This window comes from Nilaparvata lugens, chromosome 3, assembly GCF_014356525.2.
Source record: "Nilaparvata lugens isolate BPH chromosome 3, ASM1435652v1, whole genome shotgun sequence".
NCBI classification, from domain to species: Eukaryota; Metazoa; Arthropoda; class Insecta; order Hemiptera; family Delphacidae; genus Nilaparvata; species Nilaparvata lugens.
In genome coordinates this window covers 61,893,649-61,917,400 of record NC_052506.1, presented here as the reverse complement: position 1 = coordinate 61,917,400, position 23,752 = coordinate 61,893,649, and the positions used below count along the sequence as shown (strand labels likewise).

The 23,752-nt window shown below is 33.3% G+C and overlaps 1 protein-coding gene across 2 annotated transcripts in view; it reads right to left on the bottom strand.

Moving 5' to 3' along the window:
• The window catches only part of LOC111061083 (5'-AMP-activated protein kinase subunit gamma-1), a 281,502-nt gene that overhangs the window by 215,942 nt on the left and 41,808 nt on the right, over positions 1-23,752 (bottom strand). The window contains exon 1 of one of the 2 annotated variants that reach the window (XM_039424287.1): positions 13,979-14,456. The exons of the other annotated variant lie outside the window; for it this stretch is intronic. The gene's annotated coding sequence lies outside the window, so the exon portion shown is untranslated. Of the gene's footprint in view, positions 1-13,978; positions 14,457-23,752 lie in introns of those variants that run through there. 2 annotated transcript variants of the gene reach the window in all.

Sequence of the window (23,752 nt, the reverse complement as noted above, 5' to 3'; positions counted from 1 at the left end):
CTGACAACAATAATGCTCCTTGTATTGTGAAAAACACCTAATTTTCAGCTTCAACCATCATCACCAACTACATTGTCCTCACATTGCTATTTCCCACAATGATATAAATTCATGAGTTTATGTTCTATGAGAATCACCCGTTAGATGCTCTTCATTTCAGCATTTCCTAGTGGAGAGGTGCGCTTAAGGACACCTCAAGGATAAAAATTCAAACACTTATCACTTTTGACACAAGGCTCAGATTTCATCGTACTACACTTCATTCTTCTCGGCTGGCCAAGGCGGTCCAAAATCATGAATCATAAGTCAAATTCGGTCGAAAAAGATTAAGTACACTCAACTATACATTTTCCATTTTTCGACCGAATTATAATTGTTATAATTGTTTGAAGTTTTTATCCTTGAGGTGTCCTGAAATGAAGTACCTCTTCACTAGGAAATACTGAAATGAAGTGCATCCAACGGGTGATTCTCATAGAAAATAATCTTATGAACTTATAACATTGTGCGAAATATCAATGTGAGGACAATGTAGTTGGTGATGATGCTTGAAGCTGAACATCAGGTGTTTTTCACAATACAAGGAGCATTGTTGTCAGGTGTACCTGGATATCTATATGAGATAGAGCGCTCTACCCGATCTCAGATTGTAAAGCACAAAAATACGCCCAGAGGGATTTTGAATTATACATCTACATGGTAACAATCGGCAGATATTGTTGATCAAAAACTAAAATTCATAAAAATAGATTTTTTCTTCAAATTTCACTCATTTTTGAAAAATCATAACTCGGTACTCATTGGAGATAGAGAGTTCCGAATGATTTCATTTTATTTAGAATTTTATAATCTAAAAAAAAGGCGGGAAAAATTTTCTGACCGATTACGAGATTTGTCAGAAATAGCTGAAAACTGGAAAATGAGCCGAAAATACGAGTTTTTTGGGCCACTCTGTATGTAGCACAAGGAAATTTTGCATGAAGAAATTTGTTCTGGACTTCTCTCATGTACCCAAATAATTTATTAAAAAATCAGAACTACAATATAAATTGCAAGCACACCCCCTTTTTCATGTCTATATTGACTGGACTATATAGGGTACAAATTATAGACTAAGACCATGTAATGGCGCATAATAGAAATAGACAACTTACAGTCAATGCAACTGTGTAGTGGCTTTACAAAAGTAGACCTCAAACTAATTTGCCAAGTCACAACAGTATAAACGTGGTTTATTTCAGCTAAAAACAAATAATTTTCAGTTGAACCGAGCATTGCGCAAGGCAGTGCAAACAAGCAGTTAATTATTTCAAATTGAGGAAACAACTTGAGGAGTAATGCATGATGAATACAGAGTAGATAAAAGCCACACATTAATCCAAATTCTCTACAAAATTGCTCATAATTGTCGCAATCTATTCTTATAGAATCAAGTAAACTCATCATCGTACTAGTATAGGACCAGTAATACTGTATATAATATCCTTAATTTTCTCTAAAATACTTTGGAGTAACTAACGTAACTATAATTTCATACTAACTATAGAATAATAATGACGGAGAAAGGCAAGACATGGAAGGAATAAATACAAGGATGAAATTGTGAGTGTGATGCACACAGATCAATAAATTCATGTACGAAGCCTATTGTCAACTATTATAACCATGTTTGTTCACATCTATGCATCTGTGAGTTTGATTGAAATAAATTATTATTTTGACTGAATGAATGAATTTATTAGAGTTGTCTATGTAAACAAATTCAGTTGTCAACACTATCGAGCCAGAAAACTGTGGTGGAGATGATGTAAATTATCACAAATTACTATTGCTTTAAAATTTGAAAAAAAAATTTTGGTTTTTGAACGGAGAAGACTAGGAACGGGAGCTAAACCTAATCTCTCATGATTTGAAAATAAAATAAATAATGAAAGAAGAGGAGACAAAGAGCGTTCATTATTATGGAATTGTCGACTTTCGGACTAGCAGTAGGCTCCATATTATATCTTTAAAAAAGGATTTCATGAAAATTGAAAAGTCTATATGTATTTCATTTACATAATCGTGCACATTAATTCTGATTTGCATAATTGTTTCAACATTATTATACTTCTTGAGTCACTCCATTACAGTTATGATAAGAAATTAAGAATTTCAAGTTGAGCATGAGGATAATGGACATTCCAGACGAATTAAAATATAAGTGGTCTTTGAGCCTTCGATATTTGAACGTTCTAGATGGATTAAGGCATTAATGTTTCCTGTCAACAAATTCTTCGAATAGTTTTTACGATTTACAACAAATCCAACACATTTACATATTATGGCATGACGTTCTAATTGTAACGTCAACGTCTAGACAGGAAGAGCACTCATCAACGTTCTTTTATAAATGCAGACGGACATTTCGTGACACTGAATCCTATTTTGTTCTCTACCATCACGATAGTCATGAAAACTTCAACGAGCATTGCATGTTGCAGTTGAAGCTATGAAATCACTGCCCTGAAAGAGACGCTTCAAAAAGACCTCCGACATCACTCGAATCGATCCAAACAAGCATTTTTTTACATTTTTGTACTTGAGGAAAGTGCTTATAGAAATTGGGAAAAGAGATGATGGTTTAGTTTGATCATAGAGGAAAGTATCTTTCCTCTATCGTTTGATACCGTAATCATGAACTTGAAATAATCATTCTTCATACCATTAAAATTGTACGCTGACTTCTCTAAATTATGATAAAATGATAATTGAACACGATCTTGAAGAAGTTAAACCTAGAAGAAGCAGAAACAGTCATATAGTTACATGGGATGTAATAATAAATGCACCTGGAACTTGGACATAGGAGTTCTGAATATGAATGGCTCTGAATAATTTCATTCATAAAATTTAAAAAGTCATTTAGTCAGTTTGTTTCTCAACCAAGGACGCATTATGTGTCTTCGCCACCCCCCACCTCTCACCACTATGGGCACCCGTGATTCAGTTCACTATCATTTAGCAGTGAGTGCGATAACAGAGTAAATAGGTAGAATTTATATTGATATAATTATGATTATTCTCAATTAAATGTTCAGCAAACGCTGATTTTTGAGTAGTATTTTTTTGAATTTAAAGCTTGAATATGTTCATTGAACCTTTTTTGAAAACATCTACGTGTTTGACCAATGTAAAATTTTTCACAATTACTACATTCCAGTTTATAAACGCCTGATTTTTTAAATTGTTCTTGTTGTATTTTTTTATTAGAAATCTTCTTTATTAAATTAAAAGCATTATTTGTTGTTTTGTATCCTAAATAAAATTGTTTTGCAAATGTCTTCCTAATTGCCTTATTGAGAATTATTATTTAGGATACAAAACAACAAATAATGCTTTTAATTTAATAAAGAAGATTTCTAATAAAAAATTACAACAAGAACAATTTAAAAAATCATGCGTTTATAAACTATGTAGTAATTGTGAAAAATTTTACATTGGTCAAACACGTAGATGTTTTCAAAAAAGGTTCAATGAACATATTCAAGCTTTAAATTCAAAAAAATACTACTCAAAAATCAGCGTTTGCTGAACATTTAATTGAGAATAATCATAATTATATCAATATAAATTCTAATATGAAAATATTAAGCATTGGTAGTGAAAGTAATAAATTGAATGTAAAAGAAGAATTTTATATCTATAAAACTGCAAAATTGAATAGGAATAATTTAATAAATATAATCCAATTTGACTTAAATAATCCTGTTTTTGATAAAATTAAAAATGAATAAATAAAATTAAAATTTTAAAATATAAATTTAAATTTAATAACTTTTACCATAAATAATTAGTCATATGAATTGAATTGAATTGAATTTATTGCCAAAAATCACATACAAATATTTGTACAATACAATCACTAAAGTATGCAATATACAATCACCTAAAAATATACATTTATTGTAACTTGCACAACAATAATTATCAATTTAATCAATGTAATATTCGGCACTGCCAACATAAGAGTAAAGTTTAAAGAGTAATTTAAACATATGTCAGTTTTATATCAATTAGTAAACAGTTATTGAATTTTATTTATTTATTTTAGAACCTGAAGATGGTTTTAGAACCGAAACTAGTTGTTCAACTATTTTAAGTTTTTTTTTAATAAATAAAGGGTGCTACAAGTTTTATCAATTTAAAAGCAGCCCATTTCAATAAGTGCATTCTATTATACTATAATTTTTATAATTTCCGAATCTGGAATACAGTATATTGTATTTCCTATAATAATAACATTTGTATTACTTTTATTGGTGGGGAGTTCTTGACGGAAGTTCCACCTGAATATATCATCAGAGCCGTCAATGGGCCTACGTCATACGTCAGCCGGGACCGACAAGTAACGTGCCCATTCAATGACACCCCTGTTTTATAAGTGCTATACAAATTCGGAAGATATGAAAATTAGAGTATAGTTACAAAATATGATAATAACTAACAATGAATTATATCAATCTATGTACCTTCACCTTTTGATCTATACCTTAGTTAAATCATTAATGCATTGGATTGGATTGAGTTGAATCAAGTTGAAGTAAATTTCATATCAATGGAGTTTTTCGATTTTCACCTTGTGGTGCTCTTCCTGGGGGAGTCACTCTCACCTCCAAGGATAGGACAACACACGTAGGGTGATGTAATGCTGTATTTAAATGCCTCACGTTGGGCCGGCAAATCATGTGGTGCGTTTTTTAACGGCTTCACACATGTAGAGTGAATCTTGTACTGAGTCAATGGTGTAGCGGCTATAAATTTTGTAATTGCGTGCGTGGACGCTGAATGAACACCAGACTGATTGACTCACTACAAGAATCAATACAATTGTCGGAATCGCGGGAGGCCTAAACGCTCGCACACCCTTGATTCCTCTAATGACAAATTGTATAATGATGAAAATTTTTTATAAGCAGTGTAGCGGACGCTAAACACTGAATACGGATACCTTAAAATTATTACCTGTGAAGAATGAGCATACAAAATCATACAGGTCGAGCAAAAATCCCGATGTAGCTAATTTACGGGACTGCGTCTCTAATAAGTTCTGAAGGATTAAAATACGGTATTTGAACCCAATATCGTTCAGAATATATTTCGAGAACAGAGTCTTGTCGGGTTTTAAGCTCTATTGTAGGAATTGATATGATCTATGGCTGCCTCTGCTGTACAATTGATGCATTCGCTCCTAAGTCGAGGTAGGTAACAGATAAAAGCTGATATATGAGCAGGTAAGGACAAAGAATAAATATCTTGATCTGACCCCACTCGCTACATCCACTTAGACCTGTTCCAATATCCAGCTTGATTCAATTATTCCAATGATCGTATTCGATCGGTTCTTGATGATATAGAACGTATCAGACACAATAATTGACAGGCTTAAGAAATAATCGAACTCAGAAAGCGAATTAACAAAACTGAAATATATTATAATAAAATATGTAATCATACAGTGCAGATTCAGAATTTGATTCACAGGTTGATAATAATTTAGCATTGATAGAATAGTTAAAAATTTTCTTGTGCTTGCATGATACCATGCGTGATTCAACAGAATTTTACAATTGATAAAATTGAACAATTTTGAAAGAATAGTGAAAAAATGAATTATAAAATATTTTAAAATTGCTCGGGGTCGTGGTTCAGGCAGCGGAGGATAGTTAATCAACTACAAATTCTTATAAATTAATATGAATAAAATCTAGGCTCTTAAATGCTAAAGCGCTTGTCGGCGTGGCCAATAATTTGACGAAGAAAAATTTATGTTTTTCTGCACTGAAATATTTTCGAAGCGTAGATTGGGGCCCCTTTTAAAACTTATAACTCACGTGAATTCCTTGGCGGTCGTGGTTTTCTTCTTTAGATCAAAAATCGTTTGATCGGCGGCAATCCAGGCTTTGGTTTCAGCACGTGGGGAATTTTAATTTAAATATCTCCTTCACCGAATTAATTAAGGGATAGTTTACTTTAAGCTTTTAAATTTATCGATTGATGAAAACAGAAATTTATAAATAACAAATAGATTGGCCTAAAATATCGGCTCACAAATAGAACATTTAAAAATCGAACAAGAAATTTTACAAATAGGTCTTTGGTAACTATAAAAAGAGATCTACACGGTAAGGATTTCAAAAGGGAAGTGCTGCTGTTTTCTCTAAGCTTTTAGGCTAGACCTTGCTTCTCGGAATCTCAATGTAATAATTTGCATAAAAATTTGCCATTGGTAGAACGCTTGTGACGTAAACATGACGTCAGTGGCAAGTAGTAGAATACAATTCCTTTAATTACAATAATAATTTAATTTATGTAATTCTTAAAACTGCTTAATCTTATAGACATAGTTCCTCTCATACAATGTACATGTGCTAGTGTAACTGATAAGGCAGGGTTGGTGTCTGATAATAGATTAACATGTGTTGCTTTCAAACGATCACCGTCTTGGTGCTATTTCTATGCACTGTGATTGGTTTAGACCTACCAAAGAGATTTAATTACCATGTGGTTCAGTTGAATTAAATTATTAATAAATTAATATTCTTGTACAATTTTTATTAGGTTTGAGATTATTATAATTAATTTCTGCCATTTTATCAATAATAGAATTTCATGCTATGACCTATTTAGTTACAATAAGACCTGACACATAATACAATTTCTTAAATAATAAATAATTTCAACAATAATACATACATTTTATTTTTTATTTTGAAATTCTTGATCCTTTATTGATAGTTTTATAATTTTTTAGGAATGATATTTTACCTTGCATGAGAACCGGTATGATATTTGACAATGCTTTGAATCAGTCAGCTGCGTTCGAACTGTTTTAAAAACATCTGATCGATAGTAAACAAGTGTAACCTCAAAATCGTGAGCGATTCATAAATAATTGTGCTTTATTCGCAAAATAATTATAATTTTATTGAATAATTTTCCTAGAAAAATATTCAGTACAGAACGGTACTCTTATCTAATATACAGTTATTGATAAGTAAGCTTTATCGCTCGGTCGCTAACTATTCCTTTAGCAAATTCTTTCATTTTAAAAGGTAATCACAATTTTTCTCTCTTCTCATGAGATCTATTTGAAAAATTCATCACACAAAAGCCCCCAGGATATTTTAAATAGGTAATTGGGAGACGAGTCGAAACAATGACTATTTGAAAAATCCGATATTGTGATGAATACACTATTTCCTCTCCTTACTTCTACGAAAACTCAACACTTAACACTAAAAACAATATATCGTGCACTTTTGGCTACGAGAAAATAAATAATTGATTGTTCCTTTCATTGGATACAATCGAAATACAATAATTAATGAGGTCTCTTTGGATCCTTCATTAAAACAACTCCACAACTTCCATTCACGGGTGGCTTATGAGCAGACCCATAACTATAACAAATATACAAAATTTCACATATTACTTCTTAAGATTTGAACAGTATTTGCAACAAATATAGATTTTCATCATTTTTTCATGGTTATTACAAGTTTCGACTCTTTGGTTTGGCTTTTACATAGATTGGGTGAGAGTGTGATTTTACTTCGGTGACTTGACAATCGTCTACCGTTTGACTCGAGCAATTTCTTATTTGCGCTTAGTACGTTGCGTACAAACAGGGTTACACTTGAAATGGCTTTCTTGATTTTTATCAATGTTGGTTACAAATATTAAGTCCTTAAGATTATATTTATCAATTTGAATTTCAATTCATGATCTTTTGATGCAACAGTAATAAATTTCACATTTGAAGGTAAGAATTTCATTTTCTTTGGAGTTTTTTAGAGATACATTCATATATGACATAGAACATGCGCATTTCGTGCAAATTAACATAAATATATATTTTTGGTTGCGTTTTTGCTTATGATTTCACATTAAATAATATGTTACATTAATAATTGAATAACGATATTGCTTTGATTCCTATACATTGACTCTATGATTTCGCACACATTGGTTGGTGGGACGAAGAAAATTATCGAACAGGCTTTGGTTCTGAGTAGATTTTTTCTATCGATTCTGTATTTCAAGGTTAGATTTACACATTTTTTCAAATAAACTTTGTTTATTTTCTTTCCTCCTATTCACTACTAATTTCATCTGATTTCTAATTTACAATTATTTTCGTGGATAATATAATTCTTGTTTCTATTTTTCAGTTGTGCAGATGATATTAGACGATTGTTTCGGTGATGACTGTAGCACGAGACTGATGGCTTGATCAGGTTGGTAAATTTTTAGAGTTGTTTTGTAGTCTTATTTTCTTCTGTTATTAAAGTTGATTTCGGTTTCTTCATTTGAAGTGAATTAATAATATTTCATTATTAGCTGAGATGCGGCGAAGCTTAGGTTATGTTGATTATTAGGCTGTAGTAGAAAGAGGCTAGTCTGCAAAGATATGATTTGATGGGTAGGCTGTGACTATGAAGAAGTTTGATAGTTGATGTATTCCACGAATGTAATTTCCAATTGATTAAAAGATTATTATTTCCTCAAGCCCCCATCTAAATTTGATTCGGTGTCATTCAAGGTCCAATTCCAATTTGCAACTATCCGTTTTATTAAAACTTGGCTTAAAACGAATGTGCCGACGGTGTAAATCACTTCTTACATACGTGTTTCCTCTTTGTCGGCCGGTGACATGCAGTTTGATATCCTTAAACCTGACATGCCGGTGGTGTCTGTGTGTCTTTCCAAATGATATTTTCCTTTTTTGCATGCCGGTGTACAGTCTGTTTGATTTCAACCGGACATGACTGCGGTGTGAATAGATTCTTCTTAATCTTATTTTCCTGTTTTCTTGAATGCTGGTAAAAGATTTGATGTAGGATTTCAGCCTTATATGACGGCGGTGTAGATGAATTCTATTAGATGGTTTTCTTTTCCATTGAACTGCTATTGTGCTTGTGTGTTGTTTTGATTTATAAGTTTTTACTTTTAGTTGTGATTTCGAGCTGTTGTGGGTTTCCGTTTTTCTATTGTTTGGCGAACTATCTTCATGAGTGCTGGGTTTTTCTGTTGCAGGTGCTGTCCTCGGTGGATGGGAGATACGTGCGGTCGGCGGTCCGGGCTGCTCTTCAATTTGGTGGGCAACGTCCTTGGACTCCTGGTGTCCGGCGCGCGGTGGTACGGGCTGTTCCTCTACATGATGGACGTCATCCTCAGCTTGGCAGGTGATGTCGTCCGGCTTCTCTTGGCATTCTGCGGGCGGTGATGCAGGCTGTCCCTCTACCTGATGGATGTCATCCTCAGCTTGGTGGGCGATGTCGTCCGGTCCCTCTCGGCGTTCGGCGGGGTGCGGTGCGACTTCAGTCTTGATATTCTCGGTGGGTTGGTTTTCCATACATGTGTCATGTTCGCTTGCCTGTTTTATGACCTCCTCCTTGGGTGTGTCTGCCTTCGCATGCATGGGCTCAGTCTCTGGTCCAATATTGATTTTTATTGTCTGATGATCCCCCTCGATTTGCCGTGTTACCGTCCTGCTTTCTTCCACTGCTCCCTTCGACCGTTGTTCCTGTTTTTCGAAACCTTGTTCACTTGCTATCCGCATCTGTCGGACTTCTTCAATTATTTTTTCATTTGCTCGTGTGTTTCCTTCATATGAATTTTTTACTACTTCCAGGATGATGTTTGCCCAATATAGCGGGATGAGTGTGTGGTCTTCGGTCAGCGGTGGGGATTCTGTAGTGTGAAGTACAGACGTCTGGACCTCTGGGACGGCGGTGCATGGGCGTTTCTCCTGCGCGACGTCTTCCGTCCTTGAAGTCGCCGATGTGGGCTCCAGGATGCGGTGTGGTTCTTCCATAATTTATCGGATGATACAATGATGCAAGTGTGTTGAAACGACCGCAAACATGTGAGGTTATGTGAAGCGATTATAAGTGAATGATCAAAATTGAAATAGTGTGAAAACTTCGTTCAATGAAGAAATACAGAAGTGTGATTCAATAATATGTTCAGTGATGAAGTGAATCAAATTAGCAATATCGTTGACATAAAACGAAAATGACATAAAGGATACACAATGGGTGATGCGGTGACAAAGGTACGCCTCTTACAATTTATTATTATTATTATTATAAATGTTTTACTCTTACAATTTCTTGCCGCAATTCTATATATAGGGCTAGTATTCTTTGCAAAATTTTATATAAAAGCAGTGATACTCTGCTTAAATTATTCCGCAATATATCCGTGATTTAATTTTACTTCCCTCATTATGTTTTAAAAACTTTTAAAACTGTAAATAACTTCAATCCTCTTTTCTGTAAATATTTATAAATTGTTTTAATATAGACCCAATATTCTTCAAATAATATGACCTTTCTTATGATATCTCTTATACCTATGACTTATAGTACGACCAATTTTCGAATAACACGATAATAAAATTCTGAGTTCGATTTTTTCTCTAAAAATTCATCAATTGATAAATTTCTTTTCTGTTCAAAAATTGGGTATGGTACTTCTTGTTATTTTATATAACAGTGAACAGTTAATATTAAAATTGAAGAAATTCACAACCATGAATTTTTCAAAAAATTTTCCCGTTGTCAGCGCTATAGTATACTGAGCAACTAAATAATCCTCGCAGTCGATTATCCACCTCTTCAATGCCTATCACTGTTGGGCGCCAAATCATGTGGTGCTCTTCCTGGGGGAGTCACTCTCACCTCCAAGGATAGGACAACACACGTAGGGTTATGTAATGCTGTATTTAAATGCCTCACGTTGGGCCGGCAAATCATGTGGTGCGTTTTTTAACGGCTTCACACATGTAGAGTGAATCTTGTACTGAGTCAATGGTGTAGCGGCTATAAATTTTGTAATTGCGTGCGTGGACGCTGAATGAACACCAGACTGATTGACTCACTACAAGAATCAATACAATTGTCGGAATCGCGGGAGGCCTAAACGCTCGCACACCCTTGATTCCTCTAATGACAAATTGTATAATGATGAAAATTTTTTATAAGCAGTGTAGCGGACGCTAAACACTGAATACGGATACCTTAAAATTATTACCTGTGAAGAATGAGCATACAAAATCATACAGGTCGAGCAAAAATCCCGATGTAGCTAATTTACGGGACTGCGTCTCTAATAAGTTCTGAAGGATTAAAATACGGTATTTGAACCCAATATCGTTCAGAATATATTTCGAGAACAGAGTCTTGTCGGGTTTTAAGCTCTATTGTAGGAATTGATATGATCTATGGCTGCCTCTGCTGTACAATTGATGCATTCGCTCCTAAGTCAAGGTAGGTAACAGATAAAAGCTGATATATGAGCAGGTAAGGACAAAGAATAAATATCTTGATCTGACCCCACTCGCTACATCCACTTAGACCTGTTCCAATATCCAGCTTGATTCAATTATTCCAATGATCGTATTCGATCGGTTCTTGATGATATAGAACGTATCAGACACAATAATTGACAGGCTTAAGAAATAATCGAACTCAGAAAGCGAATTAACAAAACTGAAATATATTATAATAAAATATGTAATCATACAGTGCAGATTCAGAATTTGATTCACAGGTTGATAATAATTTAGCATTGATAGAATAGTTAAAAATTTTCTTGTGCTTGCATGATACCATGCGTGATTCAACAGAATTTTACAATTGATAAAATTGAACAATTTTGAAAGAATAGTGAAAAAATGAATTATAAAATATTTTAAAATTGCTCGGGGTCGTGGTTCAGGCAGCGGAGGATAGTTAATCAACTACAAATTCTTATAAATTTAATATGAATAAAATCTAGGCTCTTAAATGCTAAAGCGCTTGTCGGCGTGGCCAATAATTTGACGAAGAAAAATTTATGTTTTTCTGCACTGAAATATTTTCGAAGCGTAGATTGGGGCCCCTTTTAAAACTTATAACTCACGTGAATTTCCTTGGCGGTCGTGGTTTTCTTCTTTAGATCAAAAATCGTTTGATCGGCGGCAATCCAGGCTTTGGTTTCAGCACGTGGGGAATTTTAATTTAATATTTCCTTCACCAAATTAATTAAGGGATAGTTTACTTTAAGCTTTTAAATTTATCGATTGATGAAAACAGAAATTTATAAATAACAAATAGATTGGCCTAAAATATCGGCTCACAAATAGAACATTTAAAAATCGAACAAGAAATTTTACAAATAGGTCTTTGGTAACTATAAAAAGAGATCTACACGGTAAGGATTTCAAAAGGGAAGTGCTGCTGTTTTCTCTAAGCTTTTAGGCTAGACCTTGCTTCTCGGAATCTCAATGTAATAATTTGCATAAAAATTTGCCATTGGTAGAACGCTTGTGACGTAAACATGACGTCAGTGGCAAGTAGTAGAATACAATTCCTTTAATTACAATAATAATTTAATTTATGTAATTCTTAAAACTGCTTAATCTTATGGACATAGTTCCTCTCATACAATGTACATGTGCTAGTGTAACTGATAAGGCAGGGTTGGTGTCTGATAATAGATTAACATGTGTTGCTTTCAAACGATCACCGTCTTGGTGCTATTTCTATGCACTGTGATTGGTTTAGACCTACCAAAGAGATTTAATTACCATGTGGTTCAGTTGAATTAAATTATTAATAAATTAATATTCTTGTACAATTTTTATTAGGTTTGAGATTATTATAATTAATTTCTGCCATTTTATCAATAATAGAATTTCATGCTATGACCTATTTAGTTACAATAAGACCTGACACATAATACAATTTCTTAAATAATAAATAATTTCAACAATAATACATACATTTTATTTTTTTATTTTGAAATTCTTGATCCTTTATTGATAGTTTTATAATTTTTAGGAATGATATTTTACCTTGCATGAGAACCGGTATGATATTTGACAATGCTTTGAATCAGTCAGCTGCGTTCGAACTGTTTTAAAAACATCTGATCGATAGTAAACAAGTGTAACCTCAAAATCGGTGAGCGATTCATAAATAATTTGTGCTTTATTCGCAAAATAATTATAATTTTATTGAATAATTTTCCTAGAAAAATATTCAGTACAGAACGGTACTCTTATCTAATATACAGTTATTGATAAGTAAGCTTTATCGCTCGGTCGCTAACTATTCCTTTAGCAAATTCTTTCATTTTAAAAGGTAATCACAATTTTTCTCTCTTCTCATGAGATCTATTTGAAAAATTCATCACAACCTCTAAGAAATTCTTTGATTCCTATGTGAAATGTGACTGAAAGGGTAATGAATCCATGTGATCCATGTAATAGTAATGAATCTTTCCACTACATTTTCCATTATCCATCTCTTTTTTCAATTGACTGGAAGTCAAAATTGGTTACTTATGAAAAATAAACCTATGACGTAAGTGAAAAATAATACTAACCATTGGAACATTTTTTAGATGACTGCAATAGATTTCCCCAGACAAAAAAATTAAGAAACCTCATTAACCGAAACTAAGATAACATCCTATATAACTCCGAGTATTGAGAGTCCCTAGGCGATTATTATAACCACTTATAATGGAGCCCATCAACTATCTGGAAAGCAAATGTTGGCCACATGTTAAACTTGATAACAAACTTATCAATTTGTTTATACCCTGCTCCTTTGCTTGATGATAATAAACCAACCACATTTGACAACAGGATGAGTTAAAAACCTTTACAAGTGCATAACATCAATGGATATCAACTATAGTAGGCCTACGAGTGAAGAGTGCATTCAGCAAACACTAACTTGATAAGGGCAACAAGTTAGCATCATCAAGTGATGTTTCAATTGGTTCAAAAAGAAGTGTAGCTCATCATGAATAACGTTCCGTTCTTATCATTATAAAATATACATAGCAAACTGCATATGCATACAGCTGCTTGATAATATTGTAATAGTTCAGAATATTGATATTTTTAAAGCTACCAGTTACGTAATAATGGGTTACTCACAAGTATTGCAAGATGAGCTGGAAGGCTTTTTTGAAGAGAGAGAGGGAGAAGTAGAATAAAAACACAGCAGGACACACAGCTGACAGACCCCAATGTTATTGTCAATAGGAGGGTGACAAAGTTTCAAGGAGATGATGCGTAGAAGATGTGAAGAAGACACGAGTGTTTTTGAAAAACAAACACTGTAATCAAACTCACGCACAGGAAGGATTCTCAAGAAGAGAGGTTAGGATTGGCTCTACGCACTGCGACGAATTTCGTTCACATTGCTTCCTCTGTTTATATACCTAGTGAACGATAGTTATACGATATTCTGGCTAAAAAATAAATGAACGAAAAACGAGGGAGATGCAAATGGGTCATCAGACACACCTGAGCTGAAACACCATCACGTGGTGCACTTACGCACACACGCACACTGTCACACAATCACGTGATTGCGCCCTTCTTCTCTGGCCAAAAACACTGACCTGTTCCAGCCTGAACATGCAGGAAGACTAAACTACAAAACACGGACGCGGGCGAAAAGCGTAGTAGCGTTTGCGTTGAGTTGGGGATGGGGAGGCCGCGTGGTGAGCACACCACAACACACAACAGTGGCGCCCCAAGCGGAATCAACCCGCACCTCGCCTTCCGCTGCCCTTCCCAAATACCCAAACAACACACACCTAAACCTAGGCGGTGGCATCATTCACAAAAAACACCCCTATCCACAACAACCCCAGGGTCCATTTAAACACAGCTGATCGTACAGGTTTCGAAAAACCAAACACAACGGGAACATCTACTATCTTGTGGAGTTTCACAGTATCTTGGATATATATATGAGTACATACATTGTTAAATTTTTGGAATTCTCATTGGATAATGTGATAAGAACTTGAAAAATAATATATTTCTGAATTATCAAAATTGTTATTTGGTATATCACCAATTGGAAACGTTTCAATAAAATACAGCCATATTTTCTAATTGTCATTGAGCTTGGTCTTGGTAGCAAAGAAAAATAATATTGAAGAGGGGAATTGATATAAAAATTTCGAAAGTTGGCACTTCGAGTCTTTGAGAGTAAATTATTGGGCTCATTCCATTCTCAAGTTTATACGAATAACCTTATTTTTTGTAACCATTCTCATATTCCAATTCAACATTTTCATATTCAGACACGACACCATTGAAGTGGTGACCCGTTGAAAAATTACAGTGAAAAAACGACCGAGTTTCTCCAATTTCACTTTTCCAAAGAAAAATTTCCAATGAGAAGGGAAATTTGCTTTTTAAAAATTTCCAATGAGAAGGGAAATTTGTTCTTTTAAGTTATTGTGTATTTAATAGGCATAGTATCAACTGATGATCACTTCATGATTGCTGCATGATGTATTTCAAGATTTGTAATTTCATCGTGAACACTACATAACAAAAGTCAAAAGAGGAAAATGCTTACTCTTAGCATCCTCTTATCTATTTGAAAACACCACTAACTTACAGTAATATGAGAAAGAGCCATCTATGCGTGTGAAAGAAATGAGTTTTGGAGGTGTGAAGATTTTAGAGTGGGATATGAATGCATCTTTGGGATTGAAAATGAAGGGAAATTCTTCACAAGTAATCAATAGTGTTATCAGCAAGTTGGATGTCCAGTCAAGCAGTCAAACGTTTTAAAAATAATTATTTTGGAAATTTTGCTGCCACCCAGTACCCAGTACTTACATGGTGAGTGGTGAGAGTTGTAACAAAAAGTATTGTTAACTTCAGCACTGAAGAGTTATTTTATTTGTTGTGAGAAAAAAAAAACATTCGTTGTTCTCTATGGCAATCACGAATTTAAAATTTGCTCTCATCTTCAGGAGCGAAACCAGCGCCCAATAATATTGCTACGAACTAAGAAGACTAATAAGGAACAATTCAATTTCGGATAAGGGATGAAAATTCAGCTGAAGTGGATATGTAGGACATGTTCAGGCTCAAATATTATCAAAATTTTATGATAATTGACAAGTGGTACATCGGAATTAAACTCTGATACTGTGTTAGCTCTCAACATCAATATTTTCTAAATTTCAATTGGAAAATCATGGAAAATATAGTATGTCATGTATACATGTAGTTTTTTCAAATGTGAAATCAGGCTGAAGTGTCTAAATAGAGCAAGACCCCTGATAAATGGTAAAGTAGCCTTTATTCAAGTAAAGTAGGGAATATTGAAACTGTGTTTGAATATAAGATTTTTATTTTGTAAATTTTTTGAAAAAAATATCTTTCCGTCTTTCAATGAGATAGAGCATAGAAATAATTTTATTTCAATTTTATAAAATTGAAAGGATCAATGGAGTTTTGCAACTTTGCAGTTTGTTGAAATATTTATTGAACTGGACAAAATAAAATCGACTACCTATATAATATTAGGTTATACAAGATATATACATTTTTTTAACTTCTTAAAATAATTATATTTATTCAGGGCTACTTATTTTTCATTTATAAAATAGCATCATAGTACCCTTTTTACTTTCCTTGACCTATTCCTTTAAAGTATTCCTTTCCAAAAAAAATTAAGTTACCCTAATTTCAAGTTTTCTATACGTTTCAAGGTCCCCTGAGTCCAAAAACATGATTTTTTGGAAAGTTTTTAAATATAAAATAACAGATTAAAAAAAGAAAAATTAAAACATCTAGTTTCGATGTTTCACATCATCTTCAGGTTTTAAAAATAAATTTCAAATCTTTATTTATTTATGTCGTTTCACAAAGAAAAAATTTTCTCTCTCTGTGTTCGTTTATAAAAATAAAGTGTAATGTACCGTATTCCAATATAGTAGGAGAGAGAGGTTTTAATCGAATAAGTTTTTTTTTTTATAAGTGGATCTTTACTTTGAATAAATTGATTTTTGAAAGTGAGAATATATTGGATTGAAGAGCGGAAAACGGATGCTTGGAGCTGATGAACTGAAAGGCGGAAAACTGTCAATTTGCGTGATAACGAACCGGAATGCGTACGAGGGAAATGTTAACACGGAAATGGCTGCTTCGCGGCTCATGATCAATAACAAGCACTTGAGCGCTACACTGCGGCGAACGTAGGAACTATCAACACCAGTTGGTAAATGCAGTACGAATATCTCAACTACAAAGAGTAAAATAAGCTATTACTATTACAAATTTTTCACTTCATTTTTTTAAATTTCTATTCATTTACTAGGCGACAATGCTGTTCAAGGAGAATACATAATAGAATAACTAATATACGTTTCTTAAGTAAGTAAGTGACAGGACTATAATAAAGAAGACGTTAAACAATGATTCATCATGATAAAATATATAAACCTTTGCTAATTTTGATAATATACAAATACCTCAAATACATAATTAGAAGTAACTTAACTTCTTTACATTCACAAGAATCTTAAGATTCAGATGAATTAAGGATCGCAGAAATAGATTATATACGTCATAAAAACTAAATACATATTATATATCTTTAAAAAAAATGTCAATTTCATTCTATTTTTCAATGCATAGTTTTTAGATGGTCAAATAATTATTATATTCATCTCAATGAATTCATATAAACATGTAAATAAATTTAATTGAGTGCTCACTTATTCGCGAAAAGCATTGAATAAAAGAGAAATTTTCAGCTTAGATGATGAGCATTATTTTCAGTTCTTGGTCTTTACAAACATATTTTCGATCTGAATAATATGAAAATATTATAGTGAGATCCACGTTATACAGAAATGACGATTTGATTAATATTATGATTGATCATTTTCAACAGTTAATATTTCATCAGATATGCCGGTATCAGCTACAGAAGGTAGTGACAAAGCAGAGAATCGGCAACGCTGTTCTCCTATCTTTCTTCAGTGCTATTATAACGTGGACCTCACTATGGTGACACTGTTACAAATCCATACTCGAATTGCAAATCCAAACTGTCTTTTTCTATTCCTACATATTCAACGAAATTGAAATTTGCTAATACGATTTAAATTATTGGCTTGGGATGAAATTGTTGAAAGTTGATTATTGGAGGTTCACCAAAATAATGTTTGCACTTAAACTATTTGGCATTCATGAGTGACAAGATCGTTGGAAATGTGAGATGAAGAAGTTTTGACGTCTATAAAGTTCAAATAACTCTATGGTCTAGGAAATCTATAGTCTTCAACCCCTACTGGAAATAGAAAAATACTGTAATAAAACTTCAGTGTTTTTTTTCAACAAATAATGAAGAACAGAGCTACATTCAAATGAAAAGTACAGCTCTGGACTGAAAACTATGGAGAGCTGCCTACCAATCGAATGATTGAAGCTACAGAAGAAAGAAACTTTTATTGGTTTATTATACATGTCATGGATAGTGACGACAATAGTCACCATATCGACAATAGAAAAAACAAAATATTGATACACAAAACACAATAACTGTACATAATATAACAACCCTCAGCATAACACAAATAACTTATATCTAAGACCTAGACAACATTTATAACTGATGCAACATATTCAATGGTCGAAGATTCTTTGCCACTCATAAAAACATTTCTCTAATAGCCAACATTTTACATTGGTCTTGGAAGAGTTTAGGGTTTGGGCGGCTTTTATATTCTGGGGTAAACAGTTAAACACTTTTTTGCCAATGTAATTTGGGTTGTGCTCATAAAACCCTGTCCTGTGCTGTTCAACTCTGACTAAGCCCCTGTATCTTGTATTGTGTTGATGAACATCCACACCTGTCATCCAATCATCTTTCATTTTATAAGCAAAGATTGCCAGATGGTACAAATAGAGACTAGGAACCGTCAAAATTCTATTATCTTTGAATAGCGATCTACACGAGAAACGGGGTGGCTTTCTAATATGATTCTTAGGACTCTCTTTTGGGCACGGAAGATAGAGGTAGAGAATCTTGATCCTCCCCACAGCAATATCCCATAAGACAGTAATAACTCATAATATCCATAGTAAGCAGAGATCACTGCCTCATGAACTAATAACGTCTGAAATTGGACATTTAGTAAATATTTGAGAAATATAAACAAAGATAAGATGAATGAACTAGATGAATCCAAAGCAATATGAATATTATACTGTATTTAGGCCTATTTATTGAATATAATATTTTTTATATTATAATATTATAATATTATATAATATATTATATTAATATTATATTATAATTATTATATTATAATATTATATTTTTTCAATATAATTCAATAAGAAAGAAACCATTTCATAACAAGAAATTTGAATGAGTATGGATAATAATGAGAATCGTCAACAGAATAATTGTAATAATATTAAAGAATATAAGAAAATAGTAAATAGATAAGAAAAGTAGAAGTAAAAATAAAAGGCAGTCTGAGCAAAGATATAAGTTGTTATTAAAAGTATGGACAACTGAGCTATTTATAATCTTCAGGTGAACAGGAGAGGGGAATAATCTCAAAAGTTTGATTTATGAATAGTTTTCAGTTGTTATTTTAATTTTCGAAAAATAATTCGAGAAATCAATAAACATCTAGATTTCTACAAACTAGATTTATTATGTTATAACTGCATTTATTTCATTTCTTTTCATTTTTACACACTAAGATACTAGTGTGCAAGATACTAAGATATTAGTCTGCAAGATACTGCATAATAGCAACATTATACCAAGAAGCTAAAGACATTCATCAATATCGAGGCAGTTAGCTAATGTCATAATGCTCTATTTGACTCTGAATAAAACGTTGACAGCTGAAAGGTAGGTAAACAAGCTGAATGGATCTGGCAACAATTATTAGAGTGAGGTCATGACCGTTTCTGTTCTCTTCAGACCAAAGCTGATAGACAGCCAGTGAGTCTATCGTCGCTCTATCTATCAAATGAACGCTACTTAAATTCTCGCTCTCCAAGAGAACAATGTGAAGCACATTTGAAATATCACAATAAAATACTCGTTATAATAGTTGTGGGGATTTCAAAAATTAGTTCATAGAATCATTCTCTATGATAATAAAAAAAAATGTTCATATACTAATTCAGAGAATAAATTAATCATTGTATTTGAATCATTTCTTCAAAAATATTGGATCTGAACTGGCACAAAATATATTGAACAAACAACAGCCTGCATATGAACCTACATTTACTAATGCTAGAGTATGTGAATCAATATTTTTTACACCAGTAGATGAAGAAGGAATAAAAAGAATAATCAGCAATGTCTAATCAGACAGTGCACCAGGCCCAGACAGCTTCAGACCAGAGCTCTTCAAAATGAACAGTATAGCTGTTGGACCATTGACAATGATAGCCAACAAAATCCTAGGGGAATATGTCTTTCCTCAGTGTTTGAAGGAAGCTGTTATATGTCTAATTTTTAAACAGGGGACGAGAAAGATTTGAACTGTTATAGGCCAATATCACTTTTAAATATCATAGCAGAAATTTTTGAGAAATGTATAGAATAAAGACTCATTAACTTCCTTAAAAAGAATAATATTCTATCACCAAAACAATATGGCTTCAAATCAAACTGTAGTACCAACGATGCAATCCAAAATTTCATTTCACAAATAACAGAGAAAATCAACTGTGAGGAGAAACCTTTGGCAATATTCCTGGACTTGAAAAGAGCATTTGATACGGTGTCACATGATATTCAGCTAGAGAGACTCCACAACTATGGAATCAGAGGAGTAGCATGGGAACTATTCAACAGTTACTTGTTAAACCGGACCCAGAGTGTCAGAGTAAATGGACAGACAAGCAGCAAGCTGGAAGTCGAATATGGATTACCCCAAGGAGCCGTCCTTGGCCCTATACTCTTCTTGATTTATATAAATCCTCTATGCAGTATGGAAATTGGAAGAAATATCACCACCTTTGCCGATGACACAGTTCTTTTGTTTGTGGGGCCAACGTGGACAATAACATGGAATAAGGCTGAAATGGGACTAGAGAAAATCTCACTTGGCTCAATCAGAATCTGCTCACCCTAAACTATGACAAAACCAGCCTTCTAACTTTCTCTGCAACACAGCATGGACAGCCCATAGAAAACCTCTTAACAGTCAACCTTTCCAACAGTACTGCATTCACTATCCACAGAAAAGTGACAATAAAATATCTTGGAATTATACTGGATTCTATTCTACGGTGGGGCCATCATATAGATAACCTCTGCAAGAAGCTGAGAAAGACCATTTACAAGTTTAAAATGCTGCGAACATTGATTGATGAGAAGTGCATGAAGATGGTCTATTATTCCCAAGTTCAGTCTCTGCTTACCTATGGGAGGGGGGAACCTTACCTCTGCTTACCTTGTAGGATGGGGGGGGGGGGAACAAACTACGTGCACCTTGACTACCTCTTAAAAGTGCAAAAACTGATTATGAAGATCATCAAGCAGAGTCAACTTAGTTATCCGTCATACTAGCTCTACAATGAGTTTGGTGTGATGGACATAGGACAGCTCTACTCCTTGGAAATAATTTGCAGACTACACAAAAACCCGGAAAACCACAGTCATAACACAAGAAACAGAAACCTTCTAATTACTAACGTGGCTAGGAAGGCAATATATAGCGACACTTCAACCACCTAGCACCAAAACTCCACAATCTACTTCCTGCACAAATCAAGTCAATAGAAACCCCAAGAAGATCCAAAACTGCCGCTAAGAACTGGATTATTTCAACTGGAAGATATCATATAGAAAACATAATCTCAAACAGTATGTGAGCTCACTTACCCAACGTATTTGCAGTTTGCACACCCACCTAGAATCTATTACTACTACTAACACCTACTTCAGTACTTGGGTTCCCCATAGTTGAATAGGTTAATTTCCAATAGAATTAAATTCCATATTTTTTATAGACCTATTGTATTGTATTTCAGATATTGTGTACTTTTATGTTCTAATAATAATTGCTTGTTTGTATTTTTTGAAGGAAATAAATTTATTTATTATTATTTTCTTCAAGCACCGATACAGGTATTTCGACAACTTTTACTACTCAATTAAAAATCTAGGGATAGCTGATTCAAGAACTTACACATCGATCTAACCTTGGAACTGCAATCATAAAAATATTGATTTTTATTTCAATTGAAAAAAAGGTTAAATAAATTTAATAGTTTTTCCAGTTTGTGACAAGTATTGTACTCAAAAATAATGGTATAGAACAAGAAAATTTAAGAAAAAACAGTCTGAATCTACGCCAACGAGATCAAAGCTAAGTAAATTGATTTTGTTTTCGAATAAAAATCGTTACTAGCCATTGATCTTGTAGAAATGAGAAATAAATTTGCTTTAATAAACCAGTTCTGATAAGAAATAAATTATTCTCGATTAGTAGATAAATTATTCGTGTACGTTATTATCTTGTCAAGATGTTTGAAAGCTTTCAATGGAAATGTAAATGTAGGCTACCACACATATTCAAATGCCCATGTGGGAAGCATTTATTTATGTATGGGAGTATTTGAACAATGACTAATGCATTTCTTAATTTCATAATTTATTGTCCAACTCACAATGAGCAATTACTCAGATCCTCACATGTAAATATTTATTTATTATCTGTTTTAATGATCTATGATCATAATAATGTGATAATGTGTTATCTTGAATCTTTTAATTCTGGTGTATTATTGAGAGGTCAATCTAATAATGATTAGTAATCTTAAATTGAAAGAATAGTCAACATCCATTTCTTTATTGATGAATTTTTTTTTTAAAAAACCGCTTCCTACAATTGAAACTGGTTAAACTGATGAAAAGTTGACTTCTTACAGAATAGATCTTCACAACTACTCAAAAATGGATTTTACCCAAGGACAATATTACCAAGTTGATTATGGATGTTTCAACTGGCTTCAGAGAATGGATTCAGAGAGCGGATTCAGAGACTTCGTATTATCACATAACTTAGGAATCAATTGAACACATTGAATGAGCTCTAAATTTAGGCAAACTTTATTGCAAAATACTGTTGAGTTAAATTGCAAGAATTTTCTTTTCAAATGACTACGCATCTATCTAGTCCCTAACAGTTCTCATTCTGAACAGAGCACCCCTCCTAAACCGACATGCAATGAACTACCCCAGTCTACTCCATCATCCACCATTTCAAGCAGAGTTTGAGAGAGCACTCATTGGAGAAGAATTGAAAGATAATCTACATTCTTGAAGGTTCCCATCTTCTTCTTTCTCATTTGCCTGTTCTTCTTCATATTGTGTAATAAGCGCCTTAATCTCTCTCTTGTCTGACCTACATTCTCTCATTTTCCTCCAACCAATAACCCTCACAACAGTGTGCTCCCTAATGGAGAATATCTGCCCTGAGAAGTAATTTTCAATATTGAACGATCCTTCGAGTCAGTATGACGAAGATTGCGAGTAATTGCTCCATTTTCCAATTTTCAAATGAAATGATCCTACTTCAGCATCCAACATCACATCTATATTTGGAAAAGAGTATGAAAAATCTGATGATTCGTTTTGAATTTTCATTTTTTCGTTACCCCTGAACAGTGAACAATATGTTTTTACTTTTTAAAACAAAATCTAAAAAATGTTATAATTATATGATAAGGTTGCTATTTGACACACCATTGCCATATGGTTAGATGAATTCTTAAGTTTTTAACACTATTTTCAGAAGTTCTGACACGAAATTTGAAAATTTCCAAATATACGCAAGGCTTGAAAGAGAAAATCTAAACCCGTTTTCACCTATCCAGATTGAAAAATGAATGTAAAAGCTACTG